At 45.6% G+C, this 27,585-nt stretch overlaps 24 non-coding genes across 24 annotated transcripts; 17 read left to right on the forward strand and 7 right to left on the reverse strand.

Moving 5' to 3' along the window:
* The first annotated feature begins 587 nt into the window (after window positions 1-587).
* Window positions 588-659, forward strand: trnam-cau (transfer RNA methionine (anticodon CAU)). The gene has a single exon. It is a non-coding gene; the product is annotated as a tRNA-Met (tRNA).
* A 4,033-nt stretch (window positions 660-4,692) lies between these two features.
* Window positions 4,693-4,765, reverse strand: trnav-cac (transfer RNA valine (anticodon CAC)). Its single transcript has one exon. It is a non-coding gene; the product is annotated as a tRNA-Val (tRNA).
* A 241-nt stretch (window positions 4,766-5,006) lies between these two features.
* Window positions 5,007-5,077, forward strand: trnag-gcc (transfer RNA glycine (anticodon GCC)). The gene has a single exon. It is a non-coding gene; the product is annotated as a tRNA-Gly (tRNA).
* Window positions 5,078-5,299: 222 nt separating this feature from the next.
* Window positions 5,300-5,373, forward strand: trnan-guu (transfer RNA asparagine (anticodon GUU)). The gene has a single exon. It is a non-coding gene; the product is annotated as a tRNA-Asn (tRNA).
* A 1,978-nt stretch (window positions 5,374-7,351) lies between these two features.
* Window positions 7,352-7,424, reverse strand: trnav-aac (transfer RNA valine (anticodon AAC)). The gene has a single exon. It is a non-coding gene; the product is annotated as a tRNA-Val (tRNA).
* Window positions 7,425-7,665: 241 nt separating this feature from the next.
* Window positions 7,666-7,736, forward strand: trnag-gcc (transfer RNA glycine (anticodon GCC)). Its single transcript has one exon. It is a non-coding gene; the product is annotated as a tRNA-Gly (tRNA).
* Window positions 7,737-7,958: 222 nt separating this feature from the next.
* On the forward strand, window positions 7,959-8,032 carry trnan-guu (transfer RNA asparagine (anticodon GUU)). The gene has a single exon. It is a non-coding gene; the product is annotated as a tRNA-Asn (tRNA).
* Window positions 8,033-13,531: 5,499 nt separating this feature from the next.
* Window positions 13,532-13,604, reverse strand: trnav-cac (transfer RNA valine (anticodon CAC)). The gene has a single exon. It is a non-coding gene; the product is annotated as a tRNA-Val (tRNA).
* Window positions 13,605-13,845: 241 nt separating this feature from the next.
* On the forward strand, window positions 13,846-13,916 carry trnag-gcc (transfer RNA glycine (anticodon GCC)). Its single transcript has one exon. It is a non-coding gene; the product is annotated as a tRNA-Gly (tRNA).
* A 222-nt stretch (window positions 13,917-14,138) lies between these two features.
* On the forward strand, window positions 14,139-14,212 carry trnan-guu (transfer RNA asparagine (anticodon GUU)). The gene has a single exon. It is a non-coding gene; the product is annotated as a tRNA-Asn (tRNA).
* Window positions 14,213-14,979: 767 nt separating this feature from the next.
* On the forward strand, window positions 14,980-15,051 carry trnam-cau (transfer RNA methionine (anticodon CAU)). Its single transcript has one exon. It is a non-coding gene; the product is annotated as a tRNA-Met (tRNA).
* Window positions 15,052-15,368: 317 nt separating this feature from the next.
* Window positions 15,369-15,440, forward strand: trnam-cau (transfer RNA methionine (anticodon CAU)). The gene has a single exon. It is a non-coding gene; the product is annotated as a tRNA-Met (tRNA).
* A 129-nt stretch (window positions 15,441-15,569) lies between these two features.
* On the forward strand, window positions 15,570-15,641 carry trnam-cau (transfer RNA methionine (anticodon CAU)). The gene has a single exon. It is a non-coding gene; the product is annotated as a tRNA-Met (tRNA).
* A 568-nt stretch (window positions 15,642-16,209) lies between these two features.
* Window positions 16,210-16,282, reverse strand: trnav-aac (transfer RNA valine (anticodon AAC)). The gene has a single exon. It is a non-coding gene; the product is annotated as a tRNA-Val (tRNA).
* Window positions 16,283-16,523: 241 nt separating this feature from the next.
* trnag-gcc (transfer RNA glycine (anticodon GCC)) lies at window positions 16,524-16,594 on the forward strand. Its single transcript has one exon. It is a non-coding gene; the product is annotated as a tRNA-Gly (tRNA).
* A 222-nt stretch (window positions 16,595-16,816) lies between these two features.
* On the forward strand, window positions 16,817-16,890 carry trnan-guu (transfer RNA asparagine (anticodon GUU)). The gene has a single exon. It is a non-coding gene; the product is annotated as a tRNA-Asn (tRNA).
* Window positions 16,891-18,243: 1,353 nt separating this feature from the next.
* Window positions 18,244-18,316, reverse strand: trnav-cac (transfer RNA valine (anticodon CAC)). Its single transcript has one exon. It is a non-coding gene; the product is annotated as a tRNA-Val (tRNA).
* Window positions 18,317-18,557: 241 nt separating this feature from the next.
* Window positions 18,558-18,628, forward strand: trnag-gcc (transfer RNA glycine (anticodon GCC)). The gene has a single exon. It is a non-coding gene; the product is annotated as a tRNA-Gly (tRNA).
* A 222-nt stretch (window positions 18,629-18,850) lies between these two features.
* trnan-guu (transfer RNA asparagine (anticodon GUU)) lies at window positions 18,851-18,924 on the forward strand. Its single transcript has one exon. It is a non-coding gene; the product is annotated as a tRNA-Asn (tRNA).
* Window positions 18,925-24,302: 5,378 nt separating this feature from the next.
* On the reverse strand, window positions 24,303-24,375 carry trnav-cac (transfer RNA valine (anticodon CAC)). The gene has a single exon. It is a non-coding gene; the product is annotated as a tRNA-Val (tRNA).
* A 241-nt stretch (window positions 24,376-24,616) lies between these two features.
* On the forward strand, window positions 24,617-24,687 carry trnag-gcc (transfer RNA glycine (anticodon GCC)). Its single transcript has one exon. It is a non-coding gene; the product is annotated as a tRNA-Gly (tRNA).
* Window positions 24,688-24,909: 222 nt separating this feature from the next.
* Window positions 24,910-24,983, forward strand: trnan-guu (transfer RNA asparagine (anticodon GUU)). The gene has a single exon. It is a non-coding gene; the product is annotated as a tRNA-Asn (tRNA).
* A 1,748-nt stretch (window positions 24,984-26,731) lies between these two features.
* Window positions 26,732-26,803, forward strand: trnam-cau (transfer RNA methionine (anticodon CAU)). The gene has a single exon. It is a non-coding gene; the product is annotated as a tRNA-Met (tRNA).
* Window positions 26,804-27,371: 568 nt separating this feature from the next.
* On the reverse strand, window positions 27,372-27,444 carry trnav-aac (transfer RNA valine (anticodon AAC)). The gene has a single exon. It is a non-coding gene; the product is annotated as a tRNA-Val (tRNA).
* Between the last annotated feature and the right edge of the window lie 141 nt (window positions 27,445-27,585).

Consider the following 27,585-nt stretch of genomic DNA (forward strand, 5'->3'; position numbering starts at 1 on the left):
TATTTGTTTTGAATAAAATCCCAATGGATCCACATACTTTGATGATTACTACAATGTTTTCTTTAAAAAAAATGCCATTTAAAATGTGGACACAACCAGGACTCAGAAAGAAAGACTACTTCTGATGGGTTCCAAATCACTTTGTTACAAGTAGTTTGTCTGGATATTCACCAGAGTAAGCATCTTGGAGTTACAGACAGCAGAGTGGCGCAGGGGAAGCGTGCTGGGCCCATAACCCAGAGGTCGATAGATGGAAACCATCCTCTGTTATGATTTAGGTTTCAAGTGAATCATTGACTGATTCTTAATTCAAATGGAAGGCTGACACCCATTCAGACAACAACTGTCTTCTCTAACTCTGTGGATATTCACCAGAGTAAGCGTCTTCTAGTTACAGGCAGCGGAAGCGTGCTGGGCCCATAACCCAGAGGTCGATGGATCGAAACCATCCTCTACTATGATTTAGGTTTCAAGCGAATCTTCGACTGATTCTTAATTCAAATGGAAGGCTGACACCCATTGGGACTACAGCTGTCTTCTCTAACTCTTTGGATATTCACCAGAGTAAGCATCTTTGAGTTACAGACAGCAGAGTGGCGCAGCGGAAGCGTGCTGGGCCCATAACCCAGAGGTCGATGGATCGAAACCATCCTCTGCTATGACTTAGGTTTAAAGCGAATCTTTGACTGATTCTTAATTCAAATGGAAGGCTGACACCCATTCAGGCTATAGCTGTCTTCTCTAACTCTGTGGATATTCAGCAGAGTAAGCATCTTCTAGTTACAGGCAGCGGAAGCGTGCTGGGCCCATAACCCAGAGGTCGATGGATGGAAACCATCCTCTACTATGATTTAGGTTTCAGGTGAATCTTTGACTGATCTTTGGGAATTACACTTATGATTCCTGCTTAGCTGAGAGGTTAAACGTCTTATAAGTCAATCTACACCAGGGGTCACCAACGCGGTGCCCGCGGGCACCAGGTCGCCCGTAAGGACCAGATGAGTCGCCCGCGGGCCTGTTCTAAAAATAAAAAAAAATTTTTAAAAAATTTAAAAAATTTTTTATTTTTTTTTTTATAATTAAATCTACATAGAAAAAACACAAGATACACTTTCAATCAGTGCATCAACCCAAACAACCTCCCCCATGCACACTCATCCACACCCACTCACACAAAAGGGGTTATTTCTTTCTGCTACCAATATTCTGGTTCCCACAACATAGACAACACATCTGCAAGGGACACAGTCCCTGAAGCACTCATGATTGTATAGGCTGCTGGTCCACTAACATTTTCATTAATTACTATTTTTTATGTAATTATTTTTATATTGTTTTACTTTCTTTTTTATCCAAGAAAATGTTTTTTATTTATTTATCTTATTTTATTTTATTTTTAAAAAAAAGGGCCTTATCTTCAACAGACCAGGTTGTCAATGAAATTAGATTTGTTTAAAGGGTTTTTTAAACCAGGCCCAGTCCAGATAATGTCCAAGTCGGACTCAGCAACACACACCTTCATTCATGTACACAGAAAAAAATTAGGGAACACAACAGATTGCATATAATTTATAAACAAAATTAAATTTTCAAAATAAGCATTTATGTACAGTCCAGATTATGTCCAGGTCACTCAAATTAGGGAACACAACAACAGATATCATATAATCTATAAACATAATTATACTTTCAAAATAAGCCTTTGAGGACTTCTCATCTTTTTTTTAAAATGTTTTTTAGTTTAGTTTAGTTTAGTCTTTATTTGAAGGGACAATGTACAGAAACATTAAGCTCAAAGACCGATATGTTCTGTACCAGATTATAGCTAAATAGCTAATTTCCATCTGCAGTCCCTGACTACCTAAATTAAAGGGATACAAAAAAAAAAAAACATGCAATAAAATTATGACAATAAAAACATACACAAGTATTAAGAAAAAAGTCATAAAATGCCCTTTCATGGACACATACTTAATATACAATACAACCACACCTCATTTACATCATCACACAAAGACAATACATGCTTTTGTTCACATCTGTCATCATTTGTAAAAACAACCATGATTTTAACACACACACCTCACAATTTACAATAAAAATGCTCTCATGGATAAATATAATACACATTAGGTTGATGTGTCAAACATAATTCCCATTTTAGTGACCGTGTGAGCAGCTTTGATTGCTCCAAAGCCACTTTTTAACTTCAATTGTGAATGAAGAGTAATCTGTTAGACTTTTCAAGTTTGTTGTGAGGTCGTTCCATTCCTTTATGGCTTTATATGAAAAGGCTGATTGTGCAAAAGAGGTTTTACATCTGGGTATGCTACACTGCCCCCTGGTGGAGGCTCGTGTGTTTCTAGTTGTCACAGCAGATGTAAACTGGACAAAGTGCTTAAGTGGCACTGGTGCAGTGTTATTTAAGATTCGATGGGCCATTCGTATTGATGCTAATCTTTGAATGTTAGCTAAATTTAACAATCTATATTTTTGGAGAACTAAACAATGATGGTGGTGTTGTGGTTTTCGGTCAAGGATTTTGAGGGATTGTTTGTGCAAAGTTTCCAATGGCCTTAGTGTCATTTTGCTTGCCTGCGACCAACATGTTATACAATAATAAAAACGAGACATAATCATCGCATTAAAATAAGTTTGAGCTGCCTCCAGTGTTAATGAATTCCTGATACATTTGAACGTTTTTATGTTGTATTTAAGACTCTGGCACATCTGTTTGATATGTTTTTTAAAGCCAAGTGTTGGCTCCAAAATGACACCCAGGTAACGATATTCACTAACATTTTGTATTATTTCCTTATTAACCGTTATATTTGGAAAGGATGACATTTTATATTTGTTTACAAATTACATTGTTGCAGTTTTCTTAATGTTTAATGTAAGACAAGAGTCATGTAGCCAACTTGCCACCTTCTCCATCATTATCGTTTTCAACCATGTAACTTTCTAAAGTTAGAAAATACTGAATAAATGTTTTAAAGAAAGTAATACTAAGTGAATATCTGTTTTTGGCCTTAAAAATAAATGTTTTAAAGAAAGTAATACTAAGTGAATATCTGTTTTTGGCCTTAAAAATAAACATTTTACCGAGTACTATAATTAAATTGACTAAATCATAATTGTCAATGAACTCTCCTAAAATAACAGAAACCACATTTGTGTACCACTCAATGTTTAAATACATCTTTGGAACAATTGATGCTTTTAAAGACAGACACATGGCTTCAAGGTTGAGAAGTTTCAGGCCCCCATATTCATACTCTTTGTACAAAACCTTTCTTTTAATCTTTTCTGGTTTGCCGTTCCAGACAAAATCGAAGACCCTCCGCTCATAAATCTTAAAAAAGTTTTGTGATGGAGCTGGTAATGACAAAAACAAATAAATAAATTGAGGAATATTTAACGAGTTGGCAATAGACATTCTACCATACAAGGTTAGGGATTTCCCTTTCCATAATTGCATAATTTTGTCCAGCTTTCTTAGTCGATTATCATAATTTACTGAGCCTAGATCTTCCAGATTTTCTGGGACAACAACACTAAGTATGTTAACTGGTCCATCTGTCCACAAAACAGGCACTTTGCATTCCATTCGAAAGGACGTTCCCTTTAGATTTCCGATCCTTAACATTTTACATTTATCATAATTAAGCTTAAGGCCAGATTGCTGTGAAAATATGTCCAAAAGATTAAGAAGATTCCGCAAACAATGAGGAAAAATCTTATCTTTGTGAATCAGCCTTTTCTGATATGAACTTCATCAAGAACAAACACAGAACACGCCTCACTGATACACATCTGCAAGACTCTATTAAGAGTTGCAGTGTCAAGTTACACACCAGAGTACAACACACTAGTTAACAGCATGCAATGCCAGGCTTCCCACTAACTGACAAAGAAACAGATAACAGATTTGGTGTCCAGTTCAAAGTGTGACATGATTTAAAAATTGGAGAGTTTACTTTTGTATTTTACATGAGTTATTATTTGTACAAACATGGTGCAAAGTAATTCATGATTTGTTAAAAAATGTTAGTGGCTAGCTAGTTAAAATGGGATATTGTGATTTCACAAGACTGTCTTAGAAGTGATCATTAGAAAATGTTCAATTTGAAAAATGTGCACTTAGAGAAAATATAAAAATAAAGTATTGCATATTGATATTTATCTGTTTCTATATATATTTATTGTGAGAAATCATTAAGATGATCAGTGTTTCCACAAAGATAAATATCATTAATTATTAATAATAACAGAATTAAAGGTAAATTGAGCAAATTGGCTACTTCTGGCAATTTATTTAAGTGTGTATCTAACTGGTAGCCCTTCGCAGTAATCAGTACCCAAGAAGTAGCCCTTGGTTTCAAAAAGGTTGGTGACCCCTGATCTACACAGTACAGTTGCCATCGATGCAACGCCCTGAAAATACAGTGACTTGAATGAATGAGAAATTTCATAGGTTTGTGCGTGACATTTTCATGGAACCCAGCATTCATGATATTGAAGCCAAAGGTCTGCCTATATGAGAACCCTCTAAATTTGGTGTTGTGTGAGCTCGGCTGTACATGAGGTGCTCAGGTATGTTGCAAACTACTTCATGATGAAACACAGGACCTTGCTATTATTTCTTTCCTTGCTTATTTATAGACGTAAGAAGGAAAGTAAAAGAAGCCTTGTTTCCACCCTGTTTCGAACAGGGGACCTTTCGCGTGTGAGGCGAATGTGATAACCACTACACTATGGAAACTGCTGCAAGTCCCAGACCTTTATCAAGACTTACAAGTACATTTTCGGCCGACGGAAAACATGGTGCTCGCTAGTCTTATTGCTGTTACTAGCTGCATTGCATTTCTTGCCTTTTGTGGATGTTGTTATATCCCTTGTGCAAGTAGAATGTGTTCCACTTTGTAGCATGTTTTGTTTGTCGCAGCCCGCATTTCAAACGTTCTTCCTCTTAACCGAGTTCATAAATCTCTATTATTCCACAGGCGTTGGTGGTTCAGTGGTAGAATTCTCGCCTGCCACGCGGGAGACCCGGGTCCGATTCCCGGCCAATGCAATCTGTTGATTTTGTTACATTTTAACCAGTATTCATAAGGGACAAAAGCAATGTTTGTGACAACCGCAAGACACAGTCATTCCACCCAAAAGGCATATTGGACTCCCCGAATGCTGAAGCAGTGTACTTCTAGTTACGCCCATCCAAAGACAATGACATCGGGCTATCGTAACATGAGATTTTATAATTTTTAGGGGAGTAATTTATCATTTAAACTAGCCAGTCTCTGTGGCGCAATCGGTCAGCGCGTTCGGCTGTTAACTGAGAGGATGGTGGTTCAAGCCCACCCAGGGACGGGATTTTGACACGAGCACGGGGGTTCGAGGGTTTTCTTGTACAGCCCATGTCCTTCTCTAAGTTTGCAAAAAAGTTTCTAGTTAAAACGTGTGCTACGTTTGTAACATAACTTTCAAGCCAAGCTTGTTTAAACTAATGTAAATTACTGATAATCAATGCTATCGCCTCAAATTGGCTATCATTAATTGAATGAATGGTTATAGGCATCGAGTTGAAATCCCGTTTTTTTCCAGGCGCTGTTGGTGTCAGTCAAAGTGCCTGACTGTTAAGCAGAAGAGGTTGGGCTCAAATCCCGTCAGTGTCTTGATGTTAGTTCCATTACACTTTCTCAGTTTGTTTTCAAACCATGTGAATGTAAGCCTAAATTCTATTCGTTTTGAATAAAATCCCAATGGATCCACAGAGTTTGATGATTACTACAATGTTTTCTTTAAAAAAAAATGCCATTTAAAATGTGGACACAACCAGGACTCAGAAAGAAAGACTACTTCAAATGGGTTCCAAATCACTTTGTTACAAGTAGTTTGTCTGGATATTCACCAGAGTAAGCATCTTGGAGTTACAGACAGCAGAGTGGCGCAGGGGAAGCGTGCTGGGCCCATAACCCAGAGGTCGATGGATGGAAACCATCCTCTGTTATGATTTAGGTTTCAAGCGAATCTTCGACTGATTCTTAATTCAAATGGAAGGCTGACATTCAGACTACAGCTGTCTTCTCTAACTCTTTGGATATTCACCAGAGTAAGCATCTTCTAGTTACAGGCAGCGGAAGCGTGCTGGGCCCATAACCCAGAGGTCGATGGATCGAAACCATCCTCTACTATGATTTAGGTTTCAGGTGAATCTTTGACTGATTCTTAATTCAAATGGAAGGCTGACACCCATTGGGACTACAGCTGTCTTCTCTAACTCTTTGGATATTCACCAGAGTAAGCATCTTTGAGTTACAGACAGCAGAGTGGCGCAGCGGAAGCGTGCTGGGCCCATAACCCAGAGGTCGATGGATGGAAACCATCCTCTGCTATGATTTAGGTTTCAAGCGAATCTTCGAATGATTCTTAATTCAAATGGAAGGCTGACACCCATTGGGACTACAGCTGTCTTCTCTAACTCTTTGGATATTCACCAGAGTAAGCATCTTTGAGTTACAGACAGCAGAGTGGCGCAGCGGAAGCATGCTGGGCCCATAACCCAGAGGTCGATGGATCGAAACCATCCTCTGCTATGACTTAGGTTTCAAGCGAATCTTTGACTGATTCTTAATTCAAATGGAAGGCTGACATTCAGACTACAGCTGTCTTCTCTAACTCTTTGGATATTCACCAGAGTAAGCATCTTCTAGTTACAGGCAGCGGAAGCGTGCTGGGCCCATAACCCAGAGGTCGATGGATCGAAACCATCCTCTACTATGATTTAGGTTTCAGGTGAATCTTCGACTGATTCTTAATTCAAATGGAAGGCTGACACCCATTGGGACTTCAGCTGTCTTCTCTAACTCTTTGGATATTCACCAGAGTAAGCATCTTCTAGTTACAGGCAGCGGAAGCGTGCTGGGCCCATAACCCAGAGGTCGATGGATCGAAACCATCCTCTACTATGATTTAGGTTTCAGGTGAATCTTTGACTGATCTTTGGGAATTACACTTATGATTCCTGCTTAGCTGTGAGGTTAAACGTCTTATAAGTCTATCCACACAGTACAGTTGCAATCGATGCAACGCCCTGAAAATACAGTGACTTGAATGAATGAGAAATTTCATAGGTTTGTGCGTGACATTTTCATGGAACCCAGCATTCATGATATTGAAGCCAAAGGTCTGCCTATATGAGAACCCTCTAAATTTGGTGTTGTGTGAGCTCGGCTGTACATGAGGTGCTCAGGTATGTTGCAATCTACTTCATGATGAAACACAGGACCTTGCTATTATTTCTTTCCTTGCTTATTTATAGACGTAAGAAGGAAAGTAAAAAAAGCCTTGTTTCCACCCTGTTTCGAACAGGGGACCTTTCGCGTGTTAGGCGAATGTGATAACCACTACACCATGGAAACTGCTGCAAGTCACAGACCTTTATCAAGACTTGCAAGTACATTTCCGGCCGACGGAAAACATGGTGCTCGCTAGTCTTATTGCTGTTACTAGCTGCATTGCATTTCTTGCCTTTTGTGGATGTTGTTATATCCCTTGTGCAAGTAGAATGTGTTCCACTTTGTAGCATGTTTTGTTTGTCGCAGCCCGCATTTCAAACGTTCTTCCTCTTAACCGAGTTCATAAATCTCTATTATTCCACAGGCATTGGTGGTTCAGTGGTAGAATTCTCGCCTGCCACGCGGGAGACCCGGGTCCGATTCCCGGCCAATGCAATCCGCTGATTTTGTTACATTTTAACCAATATTCATAAGGGACAAAAGCAATGTTTGTGACAACCGCAAGACACAGTCATTCCACCCAAAAGGCATATTGGACTCCCCGAATGCTGAAGCAGTGTACTTCTAGTTACGCCCATCCAAAGACAATGACATCGGGCTATCGTAACATGAGATTTTATAATTTTTTGGGGAGTAATTTATCATTTAAACTAGCCAGTCTCTGTGGCGCAATCGGTCAGCGCGTTCGGCTGTTAACTGAGAGGATGGTGGTTCAAGCCCACCCAGGGACGGGATTTTGACACGAGCACGGGGATTTGAGGGTTTTCTTGTACAGCCCATGTCCTTCTCTAAGTTTGCAAAAGGGGATCGAGAAAGTTTACGTTCACGTCGTGATCCCTGCAAGTAACCGCGCTGCTCTACTCCATGGCAACGCGGCGAAACAAAAAACTTTCAACTCGGGTACCCTCCCGTTCTGGCGTCCAGGGGCAGTCTGGGCGGAGATCTGGTAGCAACACTGCTGCCGGTCTCCAACCAAGAATACTGCAACTGAACGTTGAAGGGCTCACAGATGCCAAAACATCCGTCATCGAGCACATGGCCCACACCACCCAAGCCATGGTCATCCTCCTTCAGGAAACCCACCGCCCAACAGCGGACAAGCTAGCGATCACCAACTTCACGCTAGCTGGTTCAATCCTGAGCAAGAAGCATGGCCTTGCCACGTTTGTCCACAACGATCTGAGCTGGACCCTCGCCGATCGATCACCGGACAACTCCGAGATCGAGTGGCTGCGAGTGGACGTTGGCGACATCAAAATTGTCAACGTCTACAAACCACCACCCTCACAACTCACGCCAGTGTCACTGCCAGTGCTTGAACCACCGTGTGTATATGCTGGTGATTTCAACTGCCGGCATACACGGTGGGGATACAGTACCACCTCACCGAGCGGGGAAACTCTTTCTGACTGGGCAGAGCGCAACTCGCTCAACCTTCTCTACAACCCGAAGGGCCCAGCCAGCTTTCACTCCGCTCGGCATAACACTGACACGAACCCTGACCTGGCTTTCGTGAGTGTCGGTGTGGACACCCAGCTCCCCGACAGACGTGTTCTAGGAATGTTCCCCAGGTCGCAACACCGACCGTCGCTGATATCGGTGCCCGACCTCGTGACAACAGTTCCGAGCGGACCGATGAAGCGATGGAACTTCCGGAAGGCCAATTGGAAACTCTATCGCCTCCATACCAACAAGTCCACACGGTGTCTCCCACCACCAGACACACCCAACGTGGACGAGGCATACCAGGACTTCTGTAGGGCACTAACATCTGCGGCCAAAAAAGCCATCCCACGCGGCCGGCGTAAGAACTACAAACCATGCTGGGATGGCGAGTGCGAGACCCTCTACAGCGCCTTCCTCCGGGCTCCCTATGGCCCGGAGGCTAACAATTCAGCCACTGCCCTTCTTTCCACTCTTGGAAGGAAGAGGCACCAGCGCTGGAAAGAGGCAGTCCACTCCATCGACTTCTCGCACACTAGCCGTATCGCGTGGAGCACTTTGAACAACTTGACTGGTAGGTCTGAGCGCGCACCCCGAACATGCCCCGTTACCGCAAATGCTATTGCAGCACAGGTTGTGAAAAACGGGGCATATACCGGGATAAATCGAGATTTTTCCCGGGCGGTGCGCCAGGAAACTGCAGACCTCTGGAGGACAACAACATCTAGCGAGTGTAACATCTCCGGTGAGTTTTCACCGGAGGAGTTCACAGCTGCCCTCCAGTATACCAAACCAGGCAAGTCTGCTGGGCCTGACAACATCTGCCCAGAACTCGTGCTCCACGCTGCCCCTGCAATGAAGTCCTGGCTGAGAGTTTTCCTGTCTTCTTGCCTGCGCCAACTCCGGATCCCCAGGATTTGGAGAAGGGCCACTGTTGTCGCTATCCCCAAGCCGAACAAGCCAAAGGATGACGTAACGAGCTACAGACCAATCTCGTTGCTCTGCGTCCCCTTTAAAGTCCTCGAGCGCCTGATTCACGCCCGTGTCGAGCCCATCATAGATCCCCACCTCCCCCGGGAGCAGGCGGGTTTTCGACGTGGGAAGTCCACGGTGGATCAGGTCGCCCTCCTTACCCAGGACATCGAGGACTGCTTTGAGGCGAAAAAGAAGGCCGGTGCCGTCTTCAAAGACCTGACTGCTGCCTATGACACAGTCTGGCACCGCGGCCTCACCTGCAAACTTCTCCGCCTGCTTCCAGACAGGCACATGGTCAAAATGATCATGGAGCTTGTCTGGAACCGCAGCTTTACTCTCACCACCAGTAACGGAGATAAAAGCAGGTTGCGGCGCCTGAAAAATGGCGTCCCCCAGGGATCTGTCCTGACTCCCCTCCTGTATAACATCTATACATACGACCTGCCTGCCACAGTCTCACGGAGGTTCGCATACGCAGACGATCTCGCGCTGCTGCACTCCGACAGGGACTGGCAGGCCTTGGAGGGAACTCTAAGCCAGGACATGGAGACTTTAGTGGCTTACCTCCATAACTGGAGATTGAAGCTCAGCGAATCCAAGACGGTGACACAAGCTTTCCACCTATACAATTGGGAAGCGGATCGTGAGATCAGGTTCGAGGTGCGGAAGCCGGATGGGGCTTCCCTTACCCTATGCCGGCCTCGTCCTACACCTGAAGACCCTCGTCCTGACCCTAAATACCATGGGGTCACCCTGGACAGGTCGCTCACTTTCCGTAAACACCTCTTGGCAACACGCAAGAAACTCAACACCCGCGTCTCACTGCTGAGACGGTTGGTCGGGTCCGGTTGGGGTGCCGGGGCAAGAACTCTGCGAACAGCAGCACTTGCCCTGGTCTACTCAACTGCTGAGTACTGCGCACCTGTCTGGGCGCGCAGTGCTCACTCTAAACAACTTGATGTCCCGATCAACGAAGCCTTGCGTGTTATCACTGGATGCCTGCGCCCCACCCCTGTGGAGCTACTGCCCATCTTAGCAGGCATCCAACCCGCTGAGCTTCGTCGCCAAGGTGCTGTAGCAACTCTGGCGGGCCGGGCAAACATGGATGAGAACCACCTGCTCCATGAAAGGCTCACACTCTCCTCAGAGCCAACGCCCCGCCTCCCCTCCAGAGACCCACTGGTACCAGCCGCCCTGAAGCTCCTGCAGCAATGCAGTGACAACAACATCAGGGCGGCTCACTGGGCGAATCACAAATGGAGCACGGACCTGGAGCATACCATCTCCTCCAGACTCCGTGACTTCATACCTGACACCGGCTCAATACCAGGCCTCTCACTACCACGAGTGGCCTGGGTGAGGCTTAACCGCCTCCAAACTGGTGTCGGTCGCTTTCGCTCAAACATGTTCTAGTGGGGCTTAGCACCTAACGCGACGTGTGAGTGTGGCGCGGAGGAGCAGACTGCCGACCACGTGATCCTGCGTTGCCCGATTTATCGTGCTCCTAATGGTTTGCGTGGCCTGGCGGACCTGGATGACTGCTCGGTGACCTGGCTCACTTCTGTGTGTCCTGACATATGAACGGGAGGGCCCCCCGGGCCTGGGGTGGTAAAAGGCATAGACCCTCGGCCTCAGGTCCGGGTGCCGGAAAACAGCTGCCCATACGATGAAGTTTGCAAAAAAGTTTCTAGTTAAAACGTGTGCTACGTTTGCAACATAACTTTCAAGCCACGCTTGTTTAAACTAATGTAAATTACTGATAATCAATGCTATCGCCTCAAATTGGCTATCATTAATTGAATGAAGGGTTATAGGCATCGAGTTGAAATCCCATTTTTTTCCGGGCGCTGTTGGTGTCAGTCAAAGTGCCTGACTGTTAAGCAGAAGAGGTTGGGCTCAAATCCCGTCAGTGTCTTGATGTTAGTTCCATAACACTTTCTCAGTTTGTTTTCAAACCACGTGAATGTAAGCCTAAATTATATTCGTTTTGAATAAAATCCCAATGGATCCACAGAGTTTGATGATTACTACAATGTTTTCTTTAAAAAAAAATGCCATTTAAAATGTGGACACAACCAGGACTCAGAAAGAAAGACTACTTCAGATGGGTTCCAAATCACTTTGTTACAAGTAGTTTGTCTGGATATTCACCAGAGTAAGCATCTTGGAGTTACAGACAGCAGAGTGGCGCAGGGGAAGCGTGCTGGGCCCATAACCCAGAGGTCGATGGATGGAAACCATCCTCTGCTATGATTTAGGTTTCAAGCAAATCTTCGACTGATTCTTAATTCAAATGGAAGGCTGACACCCATTGGGACTACAGCTGTCTTCTCTAACTCTTTGGATATTCACCAGAGTAAGCATCTTGGAGTTACAGACAGCAGAGTGGCGCAGGGGAAGCGTGCTGGGCCCATAACCCAGAGGTCGTTGGAAGGAAACCATCCTCTGTTATGATTTAGGTTTCAAGCGAATCTTCGACTGATTCTTAATTCAAATGGAAGGCTGACACCCATTGGGACTACAGCTGTCTTCTCTAACTCTTTGGATATTCACCAGAGTAAGCATCTTTGAGTTACAGACAGCAGAGTGGCGCAGCGGAAGCGTGCTGGGCCCATAACCCAGAGGTCGATGGATGGAAGCCATCCTCTGCTATGACTTAGGTTTCAAGCGAATCTTTGACAGATTCTTAATTCAAATGGAAGGCTGACACCCATTGGGACTACAGCTGTCTTCTCTAACTATTTGGATATTCACCAGAGTAAGCATCTTTGAGTTACAGACAGCAGAGTGGCGCAGCGGAAGCGTGCTGGGCCCATAACCCAGAGGTCGATGGATGGAAACCATCCTCTGCTATGACTTAGGTTTCAAGCGAATCTTTGACAGATTCTTAATTCAAATGGAAGGCTGACACCCATTGGGACTACAGCTGTCTTCTCTAACTCTTTGGATATTCACCAGAGTAAGCATCTTTGAGTTACAGACAGCAGAGTGGCGCAGCGGAAGCGTGCTGGGCCCATAACCCAGCGGTCGATGGATCGAAACCATCCTCTGCTATGACTTAGGTTTCAAGCGAATCTTTGACTGATTCTTAATTCAAATGGAAGGCTGACACCCATTCAGACTACAGCTGTCTTCTCTAACTCTTTGGATATTCACCAGAGTAAGCATCTTCTAGTTACAGGCAGCGGAAGCGTGCTGGGCCCACAACCCAGAGGTCGATGGATCGAAACCATCCTCTACTATGATTTAGGTTTCAGGTGAATCTTTGACTGATTCTTAATTCAAATGGAAGGCTGACACCCATTGGGACTACAGCTGTCTTCTCTAACTCTTTGGATATTCACCAGAGTAAGCATCTTTGAGTTACAGACAGCAGAGTGGCGCAGCGGAAGCGTGCTGGGCCCATAACCCAGAGGTCGATGGATCGAAACCATCCTCTACTATGATTTAGGTTTCAGGCGAATCTTTGGGAATTACACTTATGATTCCTGCTTAGCTGAGAGGTTAAACGTCTTATAAGTCAATCTACACAGTACAGTTGCAATCGATGCAACGCCCTGAAAATACAGTGACTTGAATGAATGAGAAATTTCATAGGTTTGTGCGTGACATTTTCATGGAACCCAGCATTCATGATATTGAAGCCAAAGGTCTGCCTATATGAGAACCCTCTAAATTTGGTGTTGTGTGAGCTTGGCTGTACATGAGGTGCTCAGGTATGTTGCAAACTACTTCATGATGAAACACAGGACCTTGCTATTATTTCTTTCCTTGCTTATTTATAGACGTAAGAAGGAAAGTAAAAGAAGCCTTGTTTCCACCCTGTTTCGAACAGGGGACCTTTCGCGTGTGAGGCGAATGTGATAACCACTACACCATGGAAACTGCTGCAAGTCACAGACCTCTATCAAGACTTACAAGTACATTTTCGGCCGACGGAAAACATGGTGCTCGCTAGTCTTATTGCTGTTACTAGCTGCATTGCATTTCTTGCCTTTTGTGGATGTTGTTATATCCCTTGTGCAAGTAGAATGTGTTCCACTTTGTAGCATGTTTTGTTTGTCGCAGCCCGCATTTCAAACGTTCTTCCTCTTAACCGAGTTCATAAATCTCTATTACTCCACAGGCATTGGTGGTTCAGTGGTAGAATTCTCGCCTGCCACGCGGGAGACCCGGGTCCGATTCCCGGCCAATGCAATCTGTTGATCTTGTTACATTTTAACTAATATTCATAAGGGACAAAAGCGATGTTTGTGACAACCGCAAGACACAGTCATTCCACCCAAAAGGCATATTGGACTCCCCGAATGCTGAAGCAGTGTACTTCTAGTTACGCCCATCCAAAGACAATGACATCGGGCTATCGTAACATGAGATTTTATAATTCTTTGGGGAGTAATTTATCATTTAAACTAGTCAGTCTCTGTGGCGCAATCGGTCAGCGCGTTCGGCTGTTAACTGAGAGGATGGTGGTTCAAGCCCACCCAGGGATGGGATTTTGACACGAGCACGGGGGTTCGAGGGTTTTCTTGTACAGCCCATGTCCTTCTCTAAGTTTGCAAAAAATTTTCTAGTTAAAACGTGTGCTACGTTTGCAACATAACTTTCAAGCCAAGCTTGTTTAAACTAATGTAAATTACTGATAATCAATGCTATCGCCTCAAATTGGCTATCATTAATTGAATGAAGGGTTATAGGCATCGAGTTGAAATCCCATTTTTTTCCAGGCGCTGTTGGTGTCAGTCAAAGTGCCTGACTGTTAAGCAGAAGAGGTTGGGCTCAAGTCCCGTCAGTGTCTTGATGTTAGTTCCATAACACTTTCTCAGTTTGTTTTCAAACCACGTGAATGTAAGCCTAAATTATATTCGTTTTGAATAAAATCCCAATGGATCCACAGAGTTTGATGATTACTACAATGTTTTCTTTAAAAAAATGCCATTTTAAATGTGGACACAACCAGGACTCAGAAAGAAAGACTACTTCAGATGGGTTCCAAATCACTTTGTTACAAGTAGTTTGTCTGGATATTCACCAGAGTAAGCATCTTGGAGTTACAGACAGCAGAGTGGCGCAGGGGAAGCGTGCTGGGCCCATAACCCAGAGGTCGATGGATGGAAACCATCCTCTGCTATGACTTAGGTTTCAAGCGAATCTTTGACATATTCTTAATTCAAATGGAAGGCTGACACCCATTGGGACTACAGCTGTCTTCTCTAACTCTTTGGATATTCACCAGAGTAAGCATCTTTGAGTTACAGACAGCAGAGTGGCGCAGCGGAAGCGTGCTGGGCCCATAACCCAGAGGTCGATGGATCGAAACCATCCTCTGCTATGACTTAGGTTTCAAGCGAATCTTTGACTGATTCTTAATTCAAATGGAAGGCTGACACCCATTCAGACTACAGCTGTCTTCTCTAACTCTTTGGATATTCACCAGAGTAAGCGTCTTCTAGTTACAGGCAGCGGAAGCGTGCTGGGCCCATAACCCAGAGGTCGATGGATCGAAACCATCCTCTACTATGATTTAGGTTTCAGGTGAATCTTTGACTGATTCTTAATTCAAATGGAAGGCTGACACCCATTGGGACTACAGCTGTCTTCTCTAACTCTTTGGATATTCACCAGAGTAAGCATCTTTGAGTTAAAGACAGCAGAGTGGCGCAGCGGAAGCGTGCTGGGCCCATAACCCAGAGGTCGATGGATCGAAACCATCCTCTGCTATGACTTAGGTTTCAAGCGAATCTTTGACTGATTCTTAATTCAAATGGAAGGCTGACACCCATTCAGACTACAGCTGTCTTTTCTAACTCTTTGGATATTCACCAGAGTAAGCATCTTTGAGTTACAGACAGCAGAGTGGCGCAGCGGAAGCGTGCTGGGCCCATAACCCAGAGGTCGATGGATCGAAACCATCCTCTGCTATGACTTAGGTTTCAAGCAAATCTTTGACTGATTCTTAATTCAAATAGAAGGCTGACACCCATTCAGACTACAGCTGTCTTGTCTAACTCTTTGGATATTCACCAGAGTAAGCATCTTCTAGTTACAGGCAGCGGAAGCGTGCTGGGCCCATAACCCAGAGGTCGATGGATCGAAACCATCCTCTACTATGATTTAGGTTTCAGGTGAATCTTTGACTGATCTTTGGGAATTACACTTATGATTCCTGCTTAGCTGAGAGGTTAAACGTCTTATAAGTCAATCCACACAGTACAGTTGCAATCGATGCAACGCCCTGAAAATACAGTGACTTGAATGAATGAGAAATTTCATAGGTTTGTGCGTGACATTTTCATGGAACCCAGCATTCATGATATTGAAGCCAAAGGTCTGCCTATATGAGAACCCTCTAAATTTGGTGTTGTGTGAGCTCGGCTGTACATGAGGTGCTCAGGTATGTTGCAATCTACTTCATGATGAAACACAGGACCTTGCTATTATTTCTTTCCTTGCTTATTTATAGACGTAAGAAGGAAAGTAAAAAAAGCCTTGTTTCCACCCTGTTTCGAACAGGGGACATTTCGCGTGTTAGGCGAATGTGATAACCACTACACCATGGAAACTGCTGCAAGTCACAGACCTTTATCAAGACTTACAAGTACATTTTCGGCCAACGGAAAACATGGTGCTCGCTAGTCTTATTGCTGTTACTAGCTGCATTGCATTTCTTGCCTTTTGTGGATGTTGTTATATCCCTTGTGCAAGTAGAATGTGTTCCACTTTGTAGCATGTTTTGTTTGTCGCAGCCCACATTTCAAACGTTCTTCGTCTTAACCGAGTTCACAAATCTCTATTATTCCACAGGCATTGGTGGTTCAGTGGTAGAATTCTCGCCTGCCACGCGGGAGACCTGGGTCCGATTCCCGGCCAATGCAATTTGTTGATCTTGTTACATTTTAACCAATATTCATAAGGGACAAAAGCAATGTTTGTGACAACCGCAAGACACAGTCATTCCACCCAAAAGGCATATTGGACTCCCCGAATGCTGAAGCAGTGTACTTCTAGTTACGCCCATCCAAAGACAATGACATCGGGCTATCGTAACATGAGATTTTATAATTTTTTGGGGAGTAATTTATCATTTAAACTAGCCAGTCTCTGTGGCGCAATCGGTCAGCGCGTTCGGCTGTTAACTGAGAGGATGGTGGTTCAAGCCCACCCAGGGACGGGATTTTGACACGAGCACGGGGGTTCGAGGGTTTTCTTGTACAGCCCATGTCCTTCTCTAAGTTTGCAAAAAAGTTTCTAGTTAAAACGTGTGCTACGTTTGCAACATAACTTTCAAGCCACGCTTGTTTAAACTAATGTAAATTACTGATAATCAATGCTACCGCCTCAAATTGGCTATCATTAATTGAATGAAGGGTTATAGGCATCGAGTTGAAATCCCATTTTTTTCCAGGCGCTGTTGGTGTCAGTCAAAGTGCCTGACTGTTAAGCAGAAGAGGTTGGGCTCAAATCCCGTCAGTGTCTTGATGTTAGTTCCATAACACTTTCTCAGTTTGTTTTCAAACCACGTGAATGTAAGCCTAAATTCTATTCGTTTTGAATAAAATCCCAATGGATCCACAGAGTTTGATGATTACTACAATGTTTTCTTTAAAAAAAAAAGCCATTTAAAATGTGGACACAACCAGGACTCAGAAAGAAAGACTACTTCAGATGGGTTCCAAATCACTTTGTTACAAGTAGTTTGTCTGGATATTCACCAGAGTAAGCATCTTGGAGTTACAGACAGCAGAGTGGCGCAGGGGAAGCAGGTTTCAAGCGAATCTTTGACTGATTCTTAATTCAAATGGAAGGCTGACACCCATTCAGACTACAGCTGTCTTCTCTAACTCTTTGGATATTCACCAGAGTAAGCATCTTGGAGTTACAGACAGCAGAGTGGCGCAGGGGAAGCGTGCTGGGCCCATAACCCAGAGGTCGTTGGATGGAAACCATCCTCTGCTATGATTTAGGTTTCAAGCGAATCTTCGACTGGTTCTTAATTCAAATGGAAGGCTGACACCCATTGGGACTACAGCTGTCTTCTCTAACTCTGTGGATATTCACCAGAGTAAGCATCTTCTAGTTACAGGCAGCGGAAGCGTGCTGGGCCCATAACCCAGAGGTCGATGGATCGAAACCATCCTCTACTATGATTTAGGTTTCAGGTGAATCTTTGACTGATCTTTGGGAATTACACTTATGATTCCTGCTTAGCTGTGAGGTTAAACGTCTTATAAGTCTATCCACACAGTACAGTTGCAATCGATGCAACGCCCTGAAAATACAGTGACTTGAATGAATGAGAAATTTCATAGGTTTGTGCGTGACATTTTCATGGAACCCAGCATTCATGATATTGAAGCCAAAGGTCTGCCTATATGAGAACCCTCTAAATTTGGTGTTGTGTGAGCTCGGCTGTACATGAGGTGCTCAGGTATGTTGCAATCTACTTCATGATGAAACACAGGACCTTGCTATTATTTCTTTCCTTGCTTATTTATAGACGTAAGAAGGAAAGTAAAAAAAGCCTTGTTTCCACCCTGTTTCGAACAGGGGACCTTTCGCGTGTGAGGCGAATGTGATAACCACTACACCATGGAAACTGCTGCAAGTCACAGACCTTTATCAAGACTTACAAGTACATTTCCGGCCGACGGAAAACATGGTGCTCGCTAGTCTTATTGCTGTTACTAGCTGCATTGCATTTCTTGCCTTTTGTGGATGTTGTTATATCCCTTGTGCAAGTAGAATGTGTTCCACTTTGTAGCATGTTTTGTTTGTCGCAGCCCGCATTTCAAACGTTCTTCCTCTTAACCGAGTTCATAAATCTCTATTATTCCACAGGCATTGGTGGTTCAGTGGTAGAATTCTCGCCTGCCACGCGGGAGACCCGGGTCCGATTCCCGGCCAATGCAATCCGTTGATTTTGTTACATTTTAACCAATATTCATAAGGGACAAAAGCAATGTTTGTGACAACCGCAAGACACAGTCATTCCACCCAAAAGGCATATTGGACTCCCCGAATGCTGAAGCAGTGTACTTCTAGTTACGCCCATCCAAAGACAATGACATCGGGCTATCGTAACATGAGATTTTATAATTTTTTGGGGAGTAATTTATCATTTAAACTAGCCAGTCTCTGTGGCGCAATCGGTCAGCGCGTTCGGCTGTTAACTGAGAGGATGGTGGTTCAAGCCCACCCAGGGACGGGATTTTGACACGAGCACGGGGATTTGAGGGTTTTCTTGTACAGCCCATGTCCTTGTCTAAGTTTGCAAAAGGGGATCGAGAAAGTTTACGTTCACGTCGTGATCCCTGCAAGTAACCGCGCTGCTCTACTCCATGGCAACGCGGCGAAACAAAAAACTTTCAACTCGGGTACCCTCCCGTTCTGGCGTCCAGGGGCAGTCTGGGCGGAGATCTGGTAGCAACACTGCTGCCGGTCTCCAACCAAGAATACTGCAACTGAACGTTGAAGGGCTCACAGATGCCAAAACATCCGTCATCGAGCACATGGCCCACACCACCCAAGCCATGGTCATCCTCCTTCAGGAAACCCACCGCCCAACAGCGGACAAGCTAGCGATCACCAACTTCACGCTAGCTGGGTCAATCCTGAGCAAGAAGCATGGCCTTGCCACGTTTGTCCACAACGATCTGAGCTGGACCCTCGCCGATCGATCACCGGACAACTCCGAGATCGAGTGGCTGCGAGTGGACGTTGGCGACATCAAAATTGTCAACGTCTACAAACCACCACCCTCACAACTCACGCCAGTGTCACTGCCAGTGCTTGAACCACCGTGTGTATATGCTGGTGATTTCAACTGCCGGCATACACGGTGGGGATACAGTACCACCTCACCGAGCGGGGAAACTCTTTCTGACTGGGCAGAGCGCAACTCGCTCAACCTTCTCTACAACCCGAAGGGCCCAGCCAGCTTTCACTCCGCTCGGCATAACACTGACACGAACCCTGACCTGGCTTTCGTGAGTGTCGGTGTGGACACCCAGCTCCCCGACAGACGTGTTCTAGGAATGTTCCCCAGGTCGCAACACCGACCGTCGCTGATATCGGTGCCCGACCTCGTGACAACAGTTCCGAGCGGACCGATGAAGCGATGGAACTTCCGGAAGGCCAATTGGAAACTCTATCGCCTCCATACCAACAAGTCCACACGGTGTCTCCCACCACCAGACACACCCAACGTGGACGAGGCATACCAGGACTTCTGTAGGGCACTAACATCTGCGGCCAAAAAAGCCATCCCACGCGGCCGGCGTAAGAACTACAAACCATGCTGGGATGGCGAGTGCGAGACCCTCTACAGCGCCTTCCTCCGGGCTCCCTATGGCCCGGAGGCTAACAATTCAGCCACTGCCCTTCTTTCCACTCTTGGAAGGAAGAGGCACCAGCGCTGGAAAGAGGCAGTCCACTCCATCGACTTCTCGCACACTAGCCGTATCGCGTGGAGCACTTTGAACAACTTGACTGGTAGGTCTGAGCGCGCACCCCGAACATGCCCCGTTACCGCAAATGCTATTGGGCGGCATGGCGTAGTGGGTTGAGCGGCCTTGCCAGAAACCTGAGGGTTGCAGGTTCGCTCCCCGCCTCTTACCATCCAAAAAAATCGCTGCCGTTGTGTCCTTGGGCAGGACACTTCACCCTTGCCCCCGGTGCCGCTCACACCGGAGAATGAATGATGAATGAATGAGTTGTAAAAATGAATGATGGGTTCTCACTTCTCTGTGAAGCGCTTTGAGTGTCTAGAAAAGCGCTATATAAATCTAATCCATTATTATTATTATTATTGCAGCACAGGTTGTGAAAAACGGGGCATATACCGGGATAAATCGAGATTTTTCCCGGGCGGTACGCCAGGAAACTGCAGACCTCTGGAGGACAACAACATCTAGCGAGTGTAACATCTCCGGTGAGTTTTCACCGGAGGAGTTCACAGCTGCCCTCCAGTATACCAAACCAGGCAAGTCTGCTGGGCCTGACAACATCTGCCCAGAACTCGTGCTCCACGCTGCCCCTGCAATGAAGTCCTGGCTGAGAGTTTTCCTGTCTTCTTGCCTGCGCCAACTCCGGATCCCCAGGATTTGGAGAAGGGCCACTGTTGTCGCTATCCCCAAGCCGAACAAGCCAAAGGATGACGTAACGAGCTACAGACCAATCTCGTTGCTCTGCGTCCCTTTTAAAGTCCTCGAGCGCCTGATTCACGCCCGTGTCGAGCCCATCATAGACCCCCACCTCCCCCGGGAGCAGGCGGGTTTTCGACGTGGGAAGTCCACGGTGGATCAGGTCGCCCTCCTTACCCAGGACATCGAGGACTGCTTTGAGGCGAAAAAGAAGGCCGGTGCCGTCTTCATAGACCTGACTGCTGCCTATGACACAGTCTGGCACCGCGGCCTCACCTGCACACTTCTCCGCCTGCTTCCAGACAGGCACATGGTCAAAATGATCATGGAGCTTGTCTGGAACCGCAGCTTTACTCTCACCACCAGTAACGGAGATAAAAGCAGGTTGCGGCGCCTGAAAAATGGCGTCCCCCAGGGATCTGTCCTGGCTCCCCTCCTGTATAACATCTATACATACGACCTGCCTGCCACAGTCTCACGGAGGTTCGCATACGCAGACGATCTCGCGCTGCTGCACTCCGACAGGGACTGGCAGGCCTTGGAGGGAACTCTAAGCCAGGACATGGAGACTTTAGTGGCTTACCTCCATAACTGGAGATTGAAGCTCAGCGAATCCAAGACGGTGACACAAGCTTTCCACCTATACAATTGGGAAGCGGATCGTGAGATCAGGTTCGAGGTGCGGAAGCCGGATGGGGCTTCCCTTACCCTATGCCGGCCTCGTCCTACACCTGAAGACCCCCGTCCTGACCCTAAATACCTTGGGGTCACCCTGGACAGGTCGCTCACTTTCCGTAAACACCTATTGGCAACACGCAAGAAACTCAACACCCGCGTCTCACTGCTGAGACGGTTGGTCGGGTCCGGTTGGGGTGCCGGGGCAAGAACTCTGCGAACAGCAGCACTTGCCCTGGTCTACTCAACTGCTGAGTACTGCGCACCTGTCTGGGCGCGCAGTGCTCACTCTAAACAACTTGATGTCCCGATCAACGAAGCCTTGCGTGTTATCACTGGATGCCTGCGCCCCACCCCTGTGGAGCTACTGCCCATCTTAGCAGGCATCCAACCCGCTGAGCTTCGTCGCCAAGGTGCTGTAGCAACTCTGGCGGGCCGGGCAAACATGGATGAGAACCACCTGCTCCATGAAAGGCTCACACTCTCCTCAGAGCCAACGCCCCGCCTCCCCTCCAGAGACCCACTGGTACCAGCCGCCCTGAAGCTCCTGCAGCAATGCAGTGACAACAACATCAGGGCGGCTCACTGGGCGAATCACAAATGGAGCACGGACCTGGAGCATACCATCTCCTCCAGACTCCGTGACTTCATACCTGACACCGGCTCAATACCAGGCCTCTCACTACCACGAGTGGCCTGGGTGAGGCTTAACCGCCTCCAAACTGGTGTCGGTCGCTTTCGCTCAAACATGTTCCAGTGGGGCTTAGCACCTAACGCGACGTGTGAGTGTGGCGCGGAGGAGCAGACTGCCGACCACGTGATCCTGCGTTGCCCGATTTATCGTGCTCCTAATGGTTTGCGTGGCCTGGCGGACCTGGATGACTGCTCGGTGACCTGGCTCACTTCTGTGTGTCCTGACATATGAACGGGAGGGCCCCCCGGGCCTGGGGTGGTAAAAGGCATAGACCCTCGGCCTCAGGTCCGGGTGCCGGAAAACAGCTGCCCATACGATGAAGTTTGCAAAAAAGTTTCTAGTTAAAACGTGTGCTACGTTTGCAACATAACTTTCAAGCCACGCTTGTTTAAACTAATGTAAATTACTGATAATCAATGCTATCGCCTCAAATTGGCTATCATTAATTGAATGAAGGGTTATAGGCATCGAGTTGAAATCCCATTTTTTTCCGGGCGCTGTTGGTGTCAGTCAAAGTGCCTGACTGTTAAGCAGAAGAGGTTGAGCTCAAATCCCGTCAGTGTCTTGATGTTAGTTCCATAACACTTTCTCAGTTTGTTTTCAAACCACGTGAATGTAAGCCTAAATTATATTCGTTTTGAATAAAATCCCCAATGGATCCACAGAGTTTGATGATTACTACAATGTTTTCTTTAAAAAAAATGCCATTTAAAATGTGGACACAACCAGGACTCAGAAAGAAAGACTACTTCAGATGGGTTCCAAATCACTTTGTTACAAGTAGTTTGTCTGGATATTCACCAGAGTAAGCATCTTGGAGTTACAGACAGCAGAGTGGCGCAGGGGAAGCGTGCTGGGCCCATAACCCAGAGGTCGATGGATGGAAACCATCCTCTGCTATGATTTAGGTTTCAAGCAAATCTTCGACTGATTCTTAATTCAAATGGAAGGCTGACACCCATTGGGACTACAGCTGTCTTCTCTAACTCTTTGGATATTCACCAGAGTAAGCATCTTGGAGTTACAGACAGCAGAGTGGCGCAGGGGAAGCGTGCTGGGCCCATAACCCAGAGGTCGATGGATGGAAACCATCCTCTGTTATGATTTAGGTTTCAAGCAAATCTTCGACTGATTCTTAATTCAAATGGAAGGCTGACACCCATTGGGACTACAGCTGTCTTCTCTAACTCTTTGGATATTCACCAGAGTAAGCATCTTTGAGTTACAGACAGCAGAGTGGCGCAGCGGAAGCGTGCTGGGTCCATAACCCAGAGGTCGATGGATGGAAACCATCCTCTGCTATGATTTAGGTTTCAAGCGAATCTTCGACTGATTCTTAATTCAAATGGAAGGCTGACACCCATTGGGACTACAGCTGTCTTCTCTAACTCTTTGGATATTCACCAGAGTAAGCATCTTTGAGTTACAGACAGCAGAGTGGCGCAGCGGAAGCGTGCTGGGCCCATAACCCAGAGGTCGATGGATGGAAACCATCCTCTGCTATGATTTAGGTTTCAAGCGAATCTTTGACAGATTCTTAATTCAAATGGAAGGCTGACACCCATTGGGACTACAGCTGTCTTCTCTAACTCTTTGGATATTCACCAGAGTAAGCATCTTTGAGTTACAGACAGCAGAGTGGCGCAGCGGAAGCGTGCTGGGCCCATAACCCAGAGGTCGATGGATCGAAACCATCCTCTACTATGATTTAGGTTTCAGGCGAATCTTTGGGAATTACACTTATGATTCCTGCTTAGCTGAGAGGTTAAACGTCTTATAAGTCAATCTACACAGTACAGTTGCAATCGATGCAACGCCCTGAAAATACAGTGACTTGAATGAATGACAAATTTCATAGGTTTGTGCGTGACATTTTCATGGAACCCAGCATTCATGATATTGAAGCCAAAGGTCTGCCTATATGAGAACCCTCTAAATTTGGTGTTGTGTGAGCTCGGCTGTACATGAGGTGCTCAGGTATGTTGCAAACTACTTCATGATGAAACACAGGACCTTGCTATTATTTCTTTCCTTGCTTATTTATAGACGTAAGAAGGAAAGTAAAAGAAGCCTTGTTTCCACCCTGTTTCGAACAGGGGACCTTTCGCGTGTGAGGCGAATGTGATAACCACTACACCATGGAAACTGCTGCAAGTCACAGACCTTTATCAAGACTTACAAGTACATTTTCGGCCGACGGAAAACATGGTGCTCGCTAGTCTTATTGCTGTTACTAGCTGCATTGCATTTCTTGCCTTTTGTGGATGTTGTTATATCCCTTGTGCAAGTAGAATGTGTTCCACTTTGTAGCATGTTTTGTTTGTCGCAGCCCGCATTTCAAACGTTCTTCCTCTTAACCGAGTTCATAAATCTCTATTATTCCACAGGCATTGGTGGTTCAGTGGTAGAATTCTCGCCTGCCACGCGGGAGACCCGGGTCCGATTCCCGGCCAATGCAATCTGTTGATCTTGTTACATTTTAACCAATATTCATAAGGGACAAAAGCAATGTTTGTGACAACCGCAAGACACAGTCATTCCACCCAAAAGGCATATTGGACTCCCCGAATGCTGAAGCAGTGTACTTCTAGTTACGCCCATCCAAAGACAATGACATCGGGCTATCGTAACATGAGATTTTATAATTTTTTGGGGAGTAATTTATCATTTAAACTAGCCAGTCTCTGTGGCGCAATCGGTCAGCGCGTTCGGCTGTTAACTGAGAGGATGGTGGTTCAAGCCCACCCAGGGACGGGATTTTGACACGAGCACGGGGGTTCGAGGGGTTTCTTGTACAGCCCATGTCCTTCTCTAAGTTTGCAAAAAAGTTTCTAGTTAAAACGTGTGCTACGTTTGCAACATAACTTTCAAGCCAAGCTTGTTTAAACTAATGTAAATTACTGATAATCAATGCTATCGCCTCAAATTGGCTATCATTAATTGAATGAAGGGTTATAGGCATCGAGTTGAAATCCCATTTTTTTTCCAGGCGCTGTTGGTGTCAGTCAAAGTGCCTGACTGTTAAGCAGAAGAGGTTGGGCTCAAATCCCGTCAGTGTCTTGATGTTAGTTCCATAACACTTTCTCAGTTTGTTTTCAAACCACGTGAATGTAAGCCTAAATTCTATTCGTTTTGAATAAAATCCCAATGGATCCACAGAGTTTGATGATTACTACAATGTTTTCTTTAAAAAAAATGCCATTTAAAATGTGGACACAACCAGGACTCAGAAAGAAAGACTACTTCAGATGGGTTCCAAATCACTTCGTTACAAGTAGTTTGTCTGGATATTCACCAGAGTAAGCATCTTGGAGTTACAGACAGCAGAGTGGCGCAGGGGAAGCGTGCTGGGCCCATAACCCAGAGGTCGATAGATGGAAACCATCCTCTGTTATGATTTAGGTTTCAAGTGAATCATTGACTGATTCTTAATTCAAATGGAAGGCTGACACCCATTCAGACTACAGCTGTCTTCTCTAACTCTTTGGATATTCACCAGAGTAAGCATCTTCTAGTTACAGGCAGCGGAAGCGTGCTGGGCCCATAACCCAGAGGTCGATGGATGGAAACCATCCTCTGCTATGATTTAGGTTTCAAGCGAATCTTCGACTGATTCTTAATTCAAATGGAAGGCTGACACCCATTGGGACTACAGCTGTCTTCTCTAACTCTTTGGATATTCACCAGAGTAAGCATCTTTGAGTTACAGACAGCAGAGTGCCGCAGCGGAAGCGTGCTGGGCCCATAACCCAGAGGTCGATGGATGGAAACCATCCTCTTCTATGACTTAGGTTTCAAGCGAATCTTTGACAGATTCTTAATTCAAATGGAAGGCTGACACCCATTGGGACTACAGCTGTCTTCTCTAACTCTTTGGATATTCACCAGAGTAAGCATCTTTGAGTTACAGACAGCAGAGTGGCGCAGCGGAAGCGTGCTGGTCCCATAACCCAGAGGTCGATGGATCGAAACCATCCTCTGCTATGACTTAGGTTTCAAGCGAATCTTTGACTGATTCTTAATTCAAATGGAAGGCTGACACCCATTCAGACTACAGCTGTCTTCTCTAACTCTTTGGATATTCACCAGAGTAAGCATCTTCTAGTTACAGGCAGCGGAAGCGTGCTGGGCCCATAACCCAGAGGTCGATGGATCGAAACCATCCTCTACTATGATTTAGGTTTCAGGTGAATCTTTGACTGATTCTTAATTCAAATGGAAGGCTGACACCCATTGGGACTACAGCTGTCTTCTCTAACTCTTTGGATATTCACCAGAGTAAGCATCTTTGAGTTACAGACAGCAGAGTGGCGCAGCGGAAGCGTGCTGGGCCCATAACCCAGAGGTCGATGGATGGAAACCATCCTCTGCTATGATTTAGGTTTCAAGCGAATCTTCGACTGATTCTTAATTCAAATGGAAGGCTGACACCCATTGGGACTACAGCTGTCTTCTCTAACTCTTTGGATATTCACCAGAGTAAGCATTTTTGAGTTACAGACAGCAGAGTGGCGCAGCGGAAGCGTGCTGGGCCCATAACCCAGAGGTCGATGGATCGAAACCATCCTCTGCTATGACTTAGGTTTCAAGCGAATCTTTGACTGATTCTTAATTCAAATGGAAGGCTGACACCCATTCAGACTACAGCTGTCTTCTCTAACTCTTTGGATATTCACCAGAGTAAGCATCTTCTAGTTACAGGCAGCGGAAGCGTGCTGGGCCCATAACCCAGAGGTCGATGGATCGAAACCATCCTCTACTATGATTTAGGTTTCAGGTGAATCTTTGACTGATCTTTGGGAATTACACTTATGATTCCTGCTTAGCTGAGAGGTTAAACGTCTTATAAGTCTATCCACACAGTACAGTTGCAATCGATGCAACGCCCTGAAAATACAGTGACTTGAATGAATGAGAAATTTCATAGGTTTGTGCGTGACATTTTCATGGAACCCAGCATTCCTGATATTGAAGCCAAAGGTCTGCCTATATGAGAACCCTCTAAATTTGGTGTTGTGTGAGCTCGGCTGTACATGAGGTGCTCAGGTATGTTGCAATCTACTTCATGATGAAACACAGGACCTTGCTATTATTTCTTTCCTTGCTTATTTATAGACGTAAGAAGGAAAGTAAAATAAGCCTTGTTTCCACCCTGTTTCGAACAGGGGACCTTTCGCGTGTTAGGCGAATGTGATAACCACTACACCATGGAAACTGCTGCAAGTCACAGACCTTTATCAAGACTTACAAGTATATTTCCGGCCGACGGAAAACATGGTGCTCGCTAGTCTTATTGCTGTTACTAGCTGCATTGCATTTCTTGCCTTTTGTGGATGTTGTTATATCCCTTGTGCAA

The sequence above is a fragment of the Entelurus aequoreus genome, linkage group LG18, assembly GCF_033978785.1.
Source record: "Entelurus aequoreus isolate RoL-2023_Sb linkage group LG18, RoL_Eaeq_v1.1, whole genome shotgun sequence".
Classification (NCBI taxonomy): Eukaryota; Metazoa; Chordata; class Actinopteri; order Syngnathiformes; family Syngnathidae; genus Entelurus; species Entelurus aequoreus.